This window comes from Chrysochloris asiatica, unplaced genomic scaffold (genome assembly GCF_000296735.1).
Source record: "Chrysochloris asiatica unplaced genomic scaffold, ChrAsi1.0 scaffold00032, whole genome shotgun sequence".
Classification (NCBI taxonomy): Eukaryota; Metazoa; Chordata; class Mammalia; order Afrosoricida; family Chrysochloridae; genus Chrysochloris; species Chrysochloris asiatica.
In genome coordinates, this window is record NW_006408550.1 from 19,490,190 (window position 1) to 19,507,467 (window position 17,278).

Genomic DNA, 17,278 nt, shown 5'->3' on the forward strand with positions numbered 1-17,278 from the left:
CATTAGGCAAATCTGCTGCACAAGACCTTTTTAAAGTGTTGAAGAGCAAAGATGTCAGCTTGAGGACTAAGGTGCACCTGACCCAAGCCATGGCATCTTCAATAACCTCATATGCATGCAAAAGCTGGACAGTGAATAAGGAAGACCATAGAAGAATTGCTGCTTTTTCTGAGTTATGGTGTTGGAGGAGAATATTAAAAGTACCACGGGCTCCCCACAGAACCAACAGATCTGTGTTGGACGAAGTGCAGCCAGAGTGCTCTTTGGAAGCCTGGTTGGCCAAACTTCATCTGTCATACTTCGAACATATTGTCAGGAGGGGCCAGTTGCCAGAGAAGGATATCATGTTTGGTAGGGTGTAGGGTGTAGGGTCAGAGAAAAAGACGAAGACTGCCAACAAGATGGATTGGCCAAGTGGCAGCATCAATGGGCTCAAGCATGGCAACAATTGTGGGGTTGGCCCAGGATTGGGCAGTGTTTCGTTTTGCTGTACACAGTGACCCTAACAACAACAACATGTGGCACTGTAGGATAAGCACTGGGCTACTAACTACAAGGTGGGTAGCTCAAACTCACCACCCGCTCTGCAGAAACCCTATACAATGTTGCTATGAATCAGAACTGACTCCATGGCACTTAATAAGATGAATAACAACCACATACTTTATCAAGCATGTCTTTCTCTAGGAATTGGCTCCTCCTAACAGCATGTCCCTGGACTGCTAATCAAAAGTCAGTGGTTCAAACCTACCAGCTGATTCTCAGGAACACACACTACAGGGCCACTATGAGTTAGAACTGACTTGACAACATGTAGGAACAACAACAACATGTCCAACGTAAGGGAGATGAAGTCTCACCATCCCTGCTTCTAAGGATCATTCTGGCTGTATTTCCTCTGTGAACTTCCTGTTGGCAAAATGCAACTACCCTCAGACCCAGATGAAGAAACACAGTGGAGAGGGGCTCTCCGTTTGTCCTTTCTCTCCTCTACCCCAGAGTAAAGAACGATTGTTTCTTCCTCTCCATCTCATCTCAGTTGAAATATAATGCAAACCTTCATTATGTTTGAAAAAGTAGAGGATCAATGAAAAGGAAGGTCTTCAATAAGGTGGACTCATACAGGAACTGTAACAATGGTCTCAAACATAGTCATGACCGTGAGGAGGGAGCACAGCTAGGCAGTGCAGACATCTGTTGTACAGATGGTCACTATGAGTGCAAGTAACTTCACGGCACCCAACCACAACAACATTACACACACATACACAATGCTACGGGGCACATGAACAATTTGTTCCAATGAGATTGATCCAAACAGGCTCCCGCTGAGCTCTTTCCTCCATGTTAGACACCTCTATTTGTTCACAAGCCCCTTTCCAGCACCCTCATTGGCTCAGGGAATGTTTATGGACTCCCTGCTAAAGAAGCCTAATGAGAAGGAATTGCTTTAGGGAGTCGGGGGCATGGTCACAGAACAGTAAAAATGATCCAAGATGCAGCAGCAATCCCGCAATCAGCAACACACTAAAATTACTGGCCCTCACTGTCATTTGTCCTATTCCTGCATAACATGGACCTTAACTTTTATCAATGACCTCTCTTTTTCCACTGTCCATTCAGATTGATGACTTAGTTGGAAAGTCCAATTTTGATTGAAAATTTCTGACTCACCCACCTGCTTCAGGCACAGAAACTGTCGTAAGTAACATGGTGCCAGAGCCTAGAACAACTAGACACCAGGGAGTCTTATCCTGGCCACGTTTCAATACTCATAGGCCTTCTCCTCCCAGGAGGGGAAGGGTGTGGGGTGAGAAATTAGATACTTTCTCCCACATTAAACTAAACAGCCCCTCCCTGCAATAGCCACCACTTGTTTTAGAATGTGTGACTTGTTTAGAAGATGCCGGAGAACTCCCGGGGTCTTAGGATCCTAGACGGAATAGTGTAACTTGCTAGGCAAGAAGACTGCCTCAGAATCCTTACTTCCCCAACTCTGGGAGACTCAACCTGGCCTATCTTTGTCCCAAGTATCTGTGGTATATCCAAGATGTGGCCCTGCCAGCTAGTGCAAGAGAAGGGCACAACACTAACTCTCTCTTGGTTCAATACACCCTAACCCATGAGTTCTGTGAGTGCTGGAATATCTATTGCTTTCCTCAATGTATGGCATGTCTTTAATATAGATCAGTGTTTCTCAGCCTCAGCGTGCATCTGAATCACCCAGACGGCTTATTACAGCGCAGATTACTCAGCATTACCCTGAGTTTCTGAGTCTATGACGAAGTCCAAAAAATTGCATTTCTAACAGGGTCCCTGGTGATGTTGATGCTGTCGTTCTGAGGTATGTTCCCTGAGAACTACTTGTTGTTAAGTGCTTTCAAGTCAGTTCCAACTCAACGCCACCCTGTATAGGGTTTCCAAGGAGACGCTGGTGAGCTTGAACCTCTGACTTTGTGGCTCAAACCAACTTTGTAGGCCAGTACATTAACCCTCAGTGTTTCTGAAAACCAAGTTAAAACAATGGTGACATGTATAAACTACACTGCTGCCGTTACCTGGAGTTCAGCTGCATCTTTATGTAAACCTCATTTTAGAGAGAGGACCTTTCTGTAGAATACGAACACATGGTACATGTCTATATTAGTATCTCAAATCACAGGGTATGGATGTTTAGACAAATGGGCCCTGGAGGCACGGTTGGTGAGCACTCAGCTCCTAACCAGAAGATCAATGGCTTGAACCCACCAGTTGCTCTGAGGAAGAAAGGTGTGGCAATCTGTTTCTACAAAGACTACCACCTTGGAAACCCTATGGAGCAAAGCTGCTCTGTCCTGTAGTTGCTTGGAGCTGAAATCATGTTTGGCTTTTGAGTTCGGATATTTGCAAAGTCCTTTATTTGAATAAAAAGAACTAATCTAGGAAGCTATGGCCTCCCCACAACTGCTTAAAATCTGTGACAATACTACTGCCACAGTTGTTTGAAAACAAAAGGTCTATGGCCGCCTAATTCCAAGGTTCCCTTTGGGATCAACTCATTTAATGACCCTGCCATTGAAAGCAACAGTTCCAGTTAATACCTCCTTGGAATTAACCATGCTAATGATACAGTGCTTTGGAATAATTGTCTTGTGGTCACAGTCACATTAACTACTTTACCTGGATTTGCTTTCACATCAATAAATTCATTTCTAAACCAATGGGCAGCTGTGGAACAAAGGAGAATTGGCCACTGGCGTATAGGCCAATAACAGCCAGACAGGATCCAAACTGAGCAATCGAAGTTAACAGTAAGTCATGACTAATGAATGACAGACCCAAAAACATGAGAAACATATGAGCGAGAACTGTCTGTAACTCTATATGAGGCTTTCTTTAGGAGGAATAAGGTACTCTAATTTCTTCTTAAAATAAGGGATGATAATGATGAGTTATAAAGTAAATTTTATGAGGATCTGTATAAAAAAAATTAATATTTGGTTTATCATTGTCAGACTTTGGTTAGCTAAGAGATTTATAAAAGCTGAAAAACACACATATGCCCTGGTTTGAGTTGGGTTTGTGAAGTAGAGAAACCTGAACCTTTACACTATTGTCGGTGTTTCTGGCTGCAACTATGAAAAATTGAGAAAGAAGGAAGTATTCTACATTGTGTACTTAGTTTTTTGTTCTACATTGTGAGTCTAATGACAGTATACAATTTTACCACTGTTAATTTTGTGAACTAATTGCATAGTAGGGGTTTTACTGAAGACTAGTCTTTAGCTAGGCCATATATGCACATACACAGGTATATACATTCAACAGCTGAATTTAGTAAGTAGTGATCCTTTCCTTGCTTAACTGCTCTTTTTAAAGACATTCTAACCACTTCTATGCAATATCATTTAAAGTTGGAAAATCATTTGAATAAAGATTAGTGATTATCATGCCAATATTCAGTTACTATGCCATTAAGCATTACAGCATCTTTAAGGAGCGCAGGTGTCATAATGGCTAAGTGCCTGGCTGCTAACCCAAAAGTCAGTTGTTCAAACCCACCAGTGGCCCCAGAGGAGAAACAACTTGGTTATCTGCTTCCATAGAGATTTCAAGTTAGGAAACCCTATGGGGCAGTTCTACACTGTTTTGCAGGGCTGCTGTGATTTGCAATTGGTTCAAAAGCACACAACATCAACACTACACCTGTGATTTCATGCTCGTTCCTTCCTGTCTTCTAACAACATGTAGCTCAACAGACTTACCATGTCACTTGCTACATTGTTGTCGTTAAGTGCTGTCTAGTGGTTTCCGTTTCACAGTGACCCTGTACAGGAGCGGTTGGTGAGTTTGAACCAACGACCCTGTAGTTCAAATGGACCTTGTGGTTTATCCCACTGCACCACACCAGGACTCTTACATAAAAGGAGTAACATTACGTCTACACACTTACATCCTCTCCTGCTCCTCTGGCCCCTTTCCCTCTTTACTACTCTCAAGGAGAATATGAACAATGGGGGATACAGGCAAAGCAGGGAGGCAGTCGGATGAAGAGGGTCAGAGGGAGTCCAGAGACTTGCAAGAGGGAGAAGTAAGGAGAAGTTTCTTGGAGACTGTAACCACAGTATGAAAGACTCACAGCCTTGGCTGTGAAGTGATTATTCAAAGGATCTTGGTGTCTGTGTGTACGTCTTTCTTTGCTTTGGCACATAACATCTGTTAAGGCAGCCAACTCTGACATTAATAGTGATAATATATTTGATGCTGAGATTCAAAAAGAAAAATCTAGCTAGATAAATATAAAGCTGGAGTACAGAAAAGAGGGTTGGATTTAGTGACATCTGGAATATTTTTAGAGTTTTAACGTCCTGGGTTGACCAGCCACTGTAAAATGTGTGTATACCCGAGACATATTTTATATGTTTCTTCTTTGGAAAGAAAAAAAATCTTTCCAAAGATTTTTTTTTTGGAAACAAAATCTAGCATTACAAAAAGTTTCAAGTTGGCCTTTTAATTTAGATACTGAAGTTATATGTCTGCTTAGCTACGACCAACAAAAATGAGCCTTCCATACTTTGTAAAACAATATCCTCTGTTCAGGCTTTGAGTGTGTGCAAACCCTGTTGAGAGATAAAAAGAGGTTGGGAATCTGTCAGTTTGCATTACTCCGGTTTTGTCCAATTGGAAAAGACTTTAATACATCTAAACGACTTGGATTAACAAGGTGCTACAAGAGACAGGCTGCTATATGTCACCTGGTTTACCTGTTGACACATGTTAGTAAATAAATGAGGAGGGTCACCAAGCAGTTGCTTTCAAACTCTAGCTTTGGGGAATGACAAATTCTATGAAATCGTTCATGAAAGGAAAAAAGCTTGTTATCTCAAGATGGCATTTATATGTGAATCACATTCCATATACAAGTAAAACAAACAAATAAACGAACAAGCACAGCCAATAATGACACACTGTCAAGTGAGCTGAGCAAACTGACATCCTTTTTGAGACCTTTTAGGGAACAGGTGTTGAACACTTGTAATGAGATTTCCATGCATCTTCAGAGCCAGGAGGAAAGATTCTAGCAAGAGCTGTTCAGAGTGTTATAGACCGTGACCTAGGGAATAACTCTTGTTAAGGAACATACCAAAGGAGACATTACAGAAATGTTTTACTTTCTCACAGTATGTCTTCTCTGAATCTGTATACACAAAGAATTTTCTGTTGTTGTTGTTAAGTGCCGTCAAGTCGGTTCCGACTCATAGCGACCCTGTACAGGGTTTCCGAGGGTGTAAATCTTTACGGGAGTAGAAAGCCTCATCTTTCTCCCGCGGAGCGGCTGGTAGTTTCGAACCACTGACCTTAAGGTTCGCAGCCCGATTCGTAACCACTACGCTTAAGAAGGCAATATTCATGAAAGAAGTTTTTGGAAGAGTACAAATGATCATTTTTCACCAAATCCTGGTATATGTTCAACGAAGTATTTCTAAAGCATTATCTTGTGCAGTTGCCTTATGTTCTTATTTTATGAATCCTTTTCTTTCTTCCGAACATTCTTTGTGAATGATGACAATGGTGCTTTCACTGTGGTGTGTGTGTAGCCTTTAAAATTTTTTTGTTTTTCTTTTATAATGGTTGGTTGGAAATTCTATGCAGAAAATGATGTAGTAAACATGGTGCATGTCATATTTTATAGGGAAGTTAAAATAATTCTGTTTAGACTACAATAGATACTAAAAACAGAATTGGCAAATAATCTAGAAAATGGAAAGGTAAAATGACCACCTGGAGATAGTTCTAATAAAGGGAAACACAATCAGTAGTGGTACACATGCGGATAACACGTAACATCTGAATTATAAGAGAACATATAACAAGGAAAATGAAATGACCTCCCTCTCTTGGGCTATGAATCCCGATGGTTAAGTATTTGCTTGTAAATGGAACATTGGCAGTTAGAAGCCACCATATGCATTGTGGGAGAATGATGTGGCAATCTGCCTTGGAAACCCCATGGGGAGGTTCTTCTCTGATCTATCTGGCTACTACGAGCTAGAATCAACTGGATGGTGGTAAGTTTTGTTTTTATATTTTCTTTTGCATAGTTTGCAAACACGTGCAGTCAAAAGGACTGCAAAAAACAGTATTTTCCTTCATTTAACAAATACTTAAGAATGGATAGCCAAATATATGCCTCAGTAAAAGCTATTACATTGAAAATATGAGTAAGATACTATGATTGCTTGCAAGGTGCTAACATTAGGGTGCAGGAGACAGAAAATGAACAGATGGCTAGAAAACAGTGGTAGCAGCATGGTCACTGGAGTGGGGACACTGGATATTCATCTGAGATGAGAAGATATTAATGAGGTGAAGAGTTAAGTGAATCCAGGAAGCAATGATACCAGGGTGTTTGTAGAGAACAGCAGTTCAGTAGTGGTGAAATACTATTATCTGAGGACATTGTAAGATACAAGAATGGAAGGATAAATAGACAGAAGTCAATTTCATCCAGTATGGGCAACAGAAAATCAGTGAGAATTCATCTTGGATGCGGTGCTGTAGGATAAGCACTGGACTGCTAACTGCAAGGTAGGCAGTCCAAACCCACCAGTCATTCCTTAGAAACCCTACACAGGGTCTCTATGAGACACTTAACAACAACAACATAGAGTGTCTTAGATTGCTCTCTGGTAGCACTGTGGAGGATATGTGGGAAGGTGACAAGACTAGAGATAGGGAGAGAAGTTATAAAGCTGTTGATATAGTTCAGGCAAGAGATGATGAAAGGTAATAGCATTAGAAAAGGGAGGAGGAAAGCAATGAAAAACCACCAAAAAACCAAAAGATACTGGCAGGCCTGGGTAGCTGACTCTTTGAAGGGTAGATGGAAGAAGACCCTAAGTGGGTAGACGGTGGCAGGAAAGGGAGAATGTCATTTCACTTTTGGTCATGTTGTGAGGTATCATGATCAGGGAAGAAGACCAATAAGAAACTGGGTATGTGTCTGATAGCTAAGAGGTCAGAGCTGAAACGATGAAGATGAAGTGGGTGAAATCACTCAAAGATTGTATAATGCCAACTGAAAAGGGTTGTCAAAGAGCTGGAAAAAAAACTAGTAAGGGAGAAAAAATGGAATCCAAGGGAACAGAGCATTGCACAGAAGGAACAATCAAACGTGTCAAATGCAGAAGAGTCTTGTGCAACCAAAGACTAAAGTATGTGCGTGTGCTTTAGACTTCCGGTGCAGTGAACTAAGTTACTCAGACTTCTCAATTAATGAGTCATCTTAACTATTAACATATTTTTCCCCACAGAAGTTTCCTTTCTTATATTTATCTGTTTGTACCCCTTCTTGTAACAATCATTCCAATGTATGAAGGTAAGTCAAAAAGTATTGCTACTGGGGGTTCCACTTCATAAATGTACATGTTTAATCTAAACAAAATATGCTTACACATATTTCTCCAATCAGTGAGTGGCTATGGACAAGTTCTCTTAGTAATACATTTACCTTATTTATTTTTGGAAAAGTCTCATTAGTGTGTCTTCAAAAACTGGTCCAATTAACTAGCAACTTCAGAGGGGATCTACTAGGCCAACTCAATTTGGGTCAACTCAAAGGTTTGGTAATTTTTTTTTTGGGATAGCTAAAGTTTCACCTTGCTAGACTTTCTTGAAGAACACATGAAAACCATGGGGGCTTATTAGGGAGATATTTTAAGAAAATTGAAAATTGAATTGGTGAGGAAAAGTTGAGCTCAGGAATTTTTTCCATCATGACCTTCCCATGCTTCCAGGGTAGAAAGACAGGCACTTTGGGCTAATGCGTCAGACTTCAGTTATTTGAACTGCAAGGTCAGAGGTTCAAGGTCACCAGTCGCTCCCTGGAAACCCTATACAGGGTTGCTATGGGTCGGAATCGACTTGATGGCACTTAACAACAATAACAACCGGACTCTCATCCCTCCTACAACAGTCTGGATCTTGCCCCTGCCTCCAGACTTCTTTTTTGTTCCCTAAACTGAAAGAACACTAAGGAACACGGTTCGAATCCCTAAAGAATGCCCTCACTGCTGTTTTGATGTGGTGTAAAGTAGCGTAGTGGTTACGAATCGGGCTGTGAACTGCAAGGTCAGCAGCTTGAAACTACCAGCTGTTGTGCAGGAGAAAGATGAGGCTTTCTGCTCCCGTAAAGATTTACAGCCTTGGAAACCCTGTACTGGGTTGCTATGGGTCGGAACCGTCTCGAAGGCACTTAACAACAACAACAAAGAGAAGAGCACAGATGTTTCCAGAGAGGTAGACACACTGCCTTGAGAAGTGTCCAGACCTAGACAGAGGAGATGTCAAGACACAATAGCTTCATGCTTTGGTATCTGTGTTTAGTAAAAGGTTTCTATGGTTTTATAGGCCTGGCCTTTGACTTAAGCTCTTTGGTCATGTGCATTTGTCATTGCATCCAGGTGTTTGACAAGATGTACGGTTGTTCTGATGCAGGTATTTATGTATGGTGCTGGCTCTCACTTTCTCACCCTACATTGCTGCTGTTTGTACCGCCAGTGCACTGGTTCCAACTGCAGCACTGCGCTTGACAGTACACGTCTACCACGTGACCGTTTATTTCCACACAGCGAGCTGCTTTCCGGTGGCTTCCGATTCCCTTTCACCACTAACTCTGGGATGAACATACTTGTGTATGGCTCCTGACGACCCTGAGTGATCATTTCTCTGGCATGCACAAACAGGAGTGAAACTGCAAGGCCACTGGGTATATGTTAAGTGCTGTGTGTTGGTTCCCACCCTAGTGACCCAGTACAGAGTTTCTGAGGCTGTAAATCTTTACAGGAGCACAAAGCCTCATCTTTCTCCTGTGAAACAGCTGGTAGTTTCGAACTGCTGACCTTGCAGTTAGCAGCCCAACTCAGAACCACTAAGCTACAGCGTGTACTTATTTTGATGGAGTAGTGACAAGCTACTTTACTGAACAGGGGAGAAGGGAGAGAGAGAAAGGATGGATGTCACATAGACAAAGAGATCTGTATCAAGAAGAGGTAGGTGTCACGAGGTAGCCCACAGAACATCTCAGTGGAGGCTGACAATGATTCTGGTCTGGCAATATCCCCACTGCCATTGAGTTGATTCGAGTTCACGGCGACCCTACAGGCTAGAATAGAGTGCCACATAGGGTTTCCAAGGCTACAATCTTTATGGTCCCATGGAGCAGCTGGTGGAATCGAACCACTGGCCTTTTTGGTTAGCAGTTGAGTACCTGAACACTCGACCTCCAGGACTCCCTGGTGCTGGCCACACCAATGCTAACTGCAGGGATGGAAAATCAAAGTCAGAGGGCTCCAGAGTGGTGCTTGGTTGACCACAATCTCAAGCACAATGACAAATAATACAGCTTTGTTAGAGTTAAGCTCAGCTAAATCAGCAAAGTTATCAAATGAGAACTAAGCCCTTAAACATGGTTTGTCCGGTGTAACCAGGACCTTATCCCTCCTTTGGGTGAACAGCAAGTGGCAAGAGCTCTGAGAGTGTTGCAAGCATTGTCCTCACATACCCGCTAGTGTACATGTGACTGCTTGTGTCCTCATATGACTAGTAATTTGGTTGGTTAATTACCTGAGTACATAAGAAGTTACTGTGAAACACCCGCATTTCCTCAGGATCAAATGAATACACTCAGGGCTTGGGAGCAGTACAATGTCCCATCAGATGTGAACTTACTGGCTTCCCTGGCTTTTTCTAGTCAATAATCCCTGAATCCACTGGTTAATATACCTCTCCAAGCTCCAAACAATAAACACTGGATTGAGAACCACAAGGACTGTACTTCAAGCCTGTCAGCTGCTCCACAGGAGAAAGATGAGGCTTTCTGCTCTCGCGATGATTCAAAGCCTCAGAAACCCTATACCTGGCCACTATAGTTGAAACCGACTCGATGGCACTTAACAACAAAAACAACAAATCATCTCCTGGTTCATAAGAATCAATCTGTCAACATGACTATAAGCTAACTAGTTTGAACACACATTACACAATGTGGGGTTCTTTTCTTGTGAAGCTGGCAAGGTGAGGCAAATGGACCCAATATGTGTCTTCATTCATTCCAGATCAGATCTGGAAAATGACAAAATAAATTAGCGTCCAGGTGTGGAGTAGGATCAGCACTAGACTGCTAACCTCAAGGTCATCAGTTCAAACCCACCATCCACACTTTGGAAACCCTATTCAAGGTTGCTTCAAGTCAGAATAGATTAGCTGGCAGTTAACAAGAACAACAAAAACATGCAGTACTTAAAAGGGAATATGGTCATAATACCTTCTTGTGCACACATTAGATTATTGTTGTTGTTGTTATGTGACGTTGAGTCAGTTCTGACCCACAGAGACCCTGTGTAGGGTTTCTGAATAGTGACTGGTCTTGAACTTCCGACCTTGGGGTTCAAACTGACTTTACATTCTAACCCATTAACCCACAGTGCCACACCAGGACTCTACACCTTAGATTAGATATAGGTTAATTGTATGTCGGAGCAATGGTGTTAAAGACAGTCAATTCCATATACTGATAAGAACAGATGGATAAGAGTTCAAAAGTTTCAATTGTGTTAGATACAGAATCAAGGTTATGGCTATCAGAAAAAAAAAATCTTATCTTCTTACATAATTTAAACAGTTTACCAACCATCTAAAAATAAACAAAGCTTTTCTTTTTATATAATGCAAAACGAAATTTGAATTTGGACCCTACCCAGAGGATCACCAAATGTAAATGTGTGTATCTCAAACAGTGAGTTTTTTACTGAAGATACATATGCTGTTCTATAGTCTAAAAGAGTCTAACAGATTTATATCATTTTCTCGAGAATTCTAAAGAAAAAGACGGTGAGTTGCTTTCTTTGTTGTAAAGCAATTGCATCTGTCATCTTATTCCCAATCAGCAATTGACTCCGAAGCAGAAATAGTAACAGGGGCTTTACTTTCAGAACACACTCCTATCATCCCAGTGACACTGACCCAAAAGGGCTCAAGGGGAATTTTTGAATGGCCTGCTGGATTCTTCTTAGGCTGTAGATTCTGTGTTGTGAATACATACATTCTGCAAAGTGTTGTCAATGCTTATGGGAGGGTAACATTTCCAGTTTGTTATTTAGGCTCCTGGATTGATACACTACTTAAAAAGCACTTAGAAACATTCAAATCAAATTTATAAGGGGATCCATCAAATGCTGACTCAACGGCACATGGCTGTCTCAGGCATGTTGTAAGACCTTCATTGACAGTTGCCAAGCCTGTGTGCTTTTTGGTTTACTCAGTTTCTGGCTTTACTACTAAACAGACAAACTGGTAAGCAGAACAGATTTTATTTATTTATTATTTGTCACAACACTCTGGCAATGGAGCACTAAATTAAAATGCCACCCAGATGGCAAACATCTCCTAATGACATAAGGACAGTCACAGAGCAAGGTCTCCTCTTAAAGAAAGTAAACTCCATGGCCCCCTGGGAAGGAAGCATCTCTAGCCTGTTCAACTGAGCTTCTGAGAACCGGAGCACTAGGGCTTAGACCTGGCAACCTGGCAACCAGAGAGAGCCTCCCTGCGCAGATGGCCTGCTCATTGCACGCACCTCTACATCTCTAAATTCACAGTCAGCCTAGGCACCAAATCTATGCGACAGACGTAGCTCAACACAAGCTCTGAGGAGCAGTCACCCTTCTTGCATCTTAAATCACAATGTGATGCACAGTGTTTTGGAGAAAGCAAAGCCTTCTTTTAGAGGTATTACTGTCATTTTTGCCTACAAAAAATTCTTTGAATTCCAGAGCACATTGTCTCTTCTGTTAAAATAACAGCTGATTTGCATCAATAAGGTATATTATTTTGAAGAAGAACATCATTATGAAAATAAGACTTCAGTGTCATTTTAGACCCTAGATTTTAAATAAAGAGGATCTCGCTATTGTGTAAATAGGACCATTAGTGATGAAAATAGAGGAGAAAAGGAGTTGATTTTGCAATCATGGAAATCAAGCTTTTCTTAATTAATCCAAAGGAAGGGTCCTGGTGGTGCGGTGGGTTAGGTGATGGGTTGCTATGCAAAAAGGTCAGCAGTTCAATCCCTCCAGCCTCTTTGAGGTCAGAAGAGAAGCTGTCTGTTCCCATAAAGATTTCCAGTCTTGGAAACGTTGAGGAGCAGCCAACTTTGTGGGATAGAGTCCATATGAGTCCGAACTGACTCAGTGACAGTGTGTTGTTTTTTTACTTCTCATCAAAAGAAAAGCAAGCTAATTCAAACAAAGGATGGTATTTTATAAACTCCCTTCTCCTCAAAAAATGTCTTTTTAGAAATTACAAGTTCTCAAATTGAGCTATCTGTTCTCTGAATCACATACAAATCACTATGAAGAAGAAATGAAGACTATTAGAAAGGTTATTTGTTTTGTTCCACCTACTATAAAGTTTTAAAATCCCTTTATTCGGCAATTGTATCCAGTGAAGGGTGCATTTGAAGAATTCCCAAAGATGGAAGAAAACAGAGTCAAAACTGAGTCAAGTGTTGAATTATAAAAGCAACGAAACTATGTTAGAATTCTGTGTCTTGTGAATGTAACTGCTATCTATCTATAACTTCTGGCTGTGTTCATCCAGAGTTAGTGACCCCTTTACACTCTCTACCCACCCAACATGGTTACAAGGCATGGATTTCCTAATTTTTACCCTATATTGTTAATTATTCAGTAACAGGTTTGAATAATGTTTGTAAGCCAACTTGACAATTTATAGATGTTCTTTCTGCTATAAACAGCCAGATAACTGTGCTCTAAACCCATCTGCTTATTCAATCAATATTTTTTGAGAAGCTCATTAGAGATACAATAGTTATCAAAAATAAAATATCTGCTCTGGCCCAGGAGATGAATCTTGATCAAAATAAAGAAACTTGTGGATAGGAACTTCTAAAAATCAGATCTCCTGGACACATGGAAACTGGAGAAACTTCCAAGTCTATTGCCTGGAAATGACTTTAATTCCAAACCAAAACCATCCCTTAAAGTCATCTTTGACTAAACAACGGTCTAGCTCATTCAATAAAAAAAAGTATGCCTTAAACACTGTACTCTTTAAATGAAGTAAATAAATGCTATCCTGGCACACTGGACTGCTAACCACAAGGTCAGCTGTTCATACCCACCAGTTGCTCCTAGGAAACCCTATAAGGGTGGCTATGAGTCAGAACCAACTTGATGGCACTAACAACAACAGCATCAAAATGATTACAGTAACTCTGAAGAAGAGACGAGACCCTTAAGGAGCAGTCTGAGTTAATATTATGGGCAGAGACAGGGTGAGCTTTGTCACAATGCAAAGTGTGCAACCATCGCCAAAGAACTGTGCAGGTAAACTGTGTTGACTGGGGTATGTTCTGTTGTGTGTGTTTTAACACACAACATACAGACACAAACACACAAAACTCTGCCCTCATAGGGTTAACATTCTAGAAGGACAAGGATAAGTGTTCTGTATTTATATTTATGTGAGGATATTTGTGTTAGATGATCAACACTATGGAGAAAAATAAAGCAGGGAAGAGGAGAGATGTTCTTGTTGTTGGGGGGAGTGGCCAAATTTAAGTCACTTTCAACACCTGACATCCTGAGATGTATTGGGAAAATAACCCCAAAGATTCCAATTGTGGAGTCCAATATTGACACTCCCATGAACCCGTGGGCTGTTCAATCCAGCAATGGCTCATGCAGGTACTAAACACTGGAGTCGTGACGGTTCTTAAGCAAGAAGCGTCATCAGAGTGAAATATAGATCGATGTTCAAAGGCATACAGTGGAAAATAAGAAAATTACCTCATTATTATTAACTATAGATAGGAGCTCTGGTAGTGTAGAAGGAGCTCTGGTTACGAATCGGGCTGTGAACCGCAAAGTCAGCAGTTCGAAACTACCAGCTGCTCCACGGGAGAAAGATGAGGCTTTCTGCTCCCATAAAGATTTATAGCCTCGGAAACCCCGTTCAGGGTTGCTATGGGTCAGAACCGACTTGACGGCACTTAACAACAACAACAGATAGGAAAGATTATATTTTGGATATAAGACACTCAATTAAATTATTTTCATGAGTTTCTTTTTACCTCTTTAATGTGATTACTTGTTGTTGTTGTTGTTGTTGTTAAGTGCTGTCGAGTTGGCTCTGATCCATAGTGACCCTATATAAGGTTTCTGAGGAGCGGCAGGTCAAACCAACTTTGCAGTCCAGAACATTAACCCACAGCACCACACCAGGACTCCATGTGACTACTAAGAAATTTAAAATTCCACACATGGTTTCCAATTTTGGTTTATATCCTATTTCTGTGGACAATGCTATATGAGTGGAATTAGATTCTGTGCATTTTAACTGAGCACAAATTTAACTATATAACCTGGCCAAAAACAACACCACCACCAAACGAGAGAGGAAGACATGCAGGCAGGTCAGCAAATAGATGAGACTCTAAGCCAAGTCCATTGCCATGAAGTTGATTTTGACTCACAGAGACCCTACAGGACAGAGGACAACTTCCCTACAGGAATTCCAAGGCCCTGAATGATTACGGAAGCAAACTGCTAGCTCTTTCTCCTAATGAGAGACTGTTGGGTTTGAACTGCTGAACTTTTGATTAGCAGCCAAAGTTTTAACCGCTGCACCTTCAGGGCTCCCCAGTAAGTAGCAAGTGGGTTTTAATCTTCCACTAATGAGCTATGTGACCCTAGACACATTGTATAAACTCTCTGCTTCAGGGTTCTGAAAAAGGAGTAATAACAATATACTTATTGCTAAGGGTTATTAGGAGGAATAAATGAGTTGATGTAAAGTGCTTAGAAGCAGTTCTGGCACATAAATGCTTACTATTATTATTACCAGCATTATTTTTAGAAAAGCAGCTCTACAAATATTAACTCTTGGCTTTCGTGGTATGCTGAGGTGTTTATTATAAAATGCCACGGTTTCTAATCAGACAGTCCTGGGAGGTTGGACAGCCTGAAAAGAGAGTCTGGTAGTTGAGACACGAGCAGATCTGACCTCAGCTGCACTTTGACGAGCTTGTGCATGCGGCCAACCTTCCCTCTAAGTCACTGCTCATGCAAAGTAGTTGCTCTGTAGAGTTGCTCAAGGTGTTAATGAAGAAGTGTATAAAGCAAAGCAAAGCAAAAAACAAAACGAAACAAAAAAACAACCCTGAAGTACAAACCAAGATTTAGATAAATGTTATGTAGAATTTTACTGTCTTAGATGATACAAATTTGAGGAAGGTGATTATACTGCTCAAGATACAACTGTTTTAAAGTGTTAGCAAGCATTTTAGCTCTTACATTTATAATTGATATTCTCATTTTTACCCACTTTCAAAAAATACCCTCAAGAGCATTGATAGGTCTAACAGTATAGCATTACAGGTATAACAGTTTCTACAGCATCTACTCCCACTATGGTGATTCCACGTGTGGTGGTCACAGCAGGACTGCTCCACAGGGGTCGGGGTCAACTTTGTGGAAGTAGATGCCAAACCTTCCTGCTGAGGAGCCTATGGGTGGACTTCAATGCCCAGCTTTTTGGTTAGCAGCCAAGTGTCCAACCGTGTCTACCACCCAGGGACCCCTTTCACTAAAATTTACTTGCTACTGAATGCAAGTAATTAAAGCAATAGAACTATGTTTCTTATAAAACACTTGTGCTACTTCAGAACATTCTTCAGCTGACATAAGCGTTCCCTTCATTCCACTGAAATTAAAGAGATGGCACACATTTACTTGTAATAAAAGTATTGTTCCTAGAGTTGTCCACCTGCTCGGCCGAGCAGGGGTGTGGATGTTAAGCACGTGTGTCAGGTGGGAGCGGTATAGTGCCTCTCCTCACTTCTCTTTAGTGGGAATGGAACAAGTCTACCAGGTGTTTCCGCCTCACGCTCCACGCTTCCTGCAGGCCCACTGTGACCTCTCCATAGCTCCCAAGGGAAGGAGCCAAGCCTCTGGGGCGAAAGAAACATCAGGACACCTGAGTCCAGTCCCCGCTGGCCGGGTGAGTGGGAAAGCCATGGACAATCCTGGATGTCTTGTTGGTAAACTTGGATACAAACCATTCCACAGCAGGAATATTGTGCAAATAAAATACCACAGGACGGTCTGAAAAATTTAATTCAAGTACACAGAACTGCTGTCATCACATTGGGTTGTCATGAGAGGGGAGGCTAATCCTGATTTTTTTTTTTAATTCCCTTTTTTCCCTCTGAAGTGCACTTAGCAAACATTGTATATGGGTTTGTTCTCTTTTCCTGGCACTGACTGCTATTCCTGGCACTTTATTGGGTCAAATACTGGAAGAGAACTAAGAAAAGGCAAATAAACAGAGCTCTCAACAGAAGATTTATGTTAAAAACAACTCAAACAAAATTGTTTATAACACAGTATGCAAAATTTGACTAATATAAATGGAAACTACTATTAGAAAGGATCTTCACTCTTCTCTAAATTTGTTTGTTTTTAGCTGGAACTAACTAAACTTTTCCATCTCTCCAAAGTGCTAAGTACCAACTAGGTGTTAATGGGCTCAGGGCTGGGGACTGGGGATACAACCAGGAAGAAGTCAGTAAGGGTACTGCCTGCAAGGAACTGAAGGAGGATTACATGAGATGAACAGATAGCGGCACACACACTTCCATTAATCTTATCTGTGATACATGGGGAAAGACGAAAAGGTAATCAATTCTTGAAAACTTCAGACTGCCTAAGAATGCCTT

The 17,278-nt window shown here is 41.2% G+C and overlaps 1 protein-coding gene across 7 annotated transcripts in view; it reads right to left on the reverse strand.

Annotated features, from left to right (window-relative positions):
- The window catches only part of CADPS2 (Ca++-dependent secretion activator 2), a 613,140-nt gene that overhangs the window by 125,789 nt on the left and 470,073 nt on the right, over positions 1 to 17,278 (reverse strand). The gene's annotated exons all lie outside the window — the stretch shown is intronic.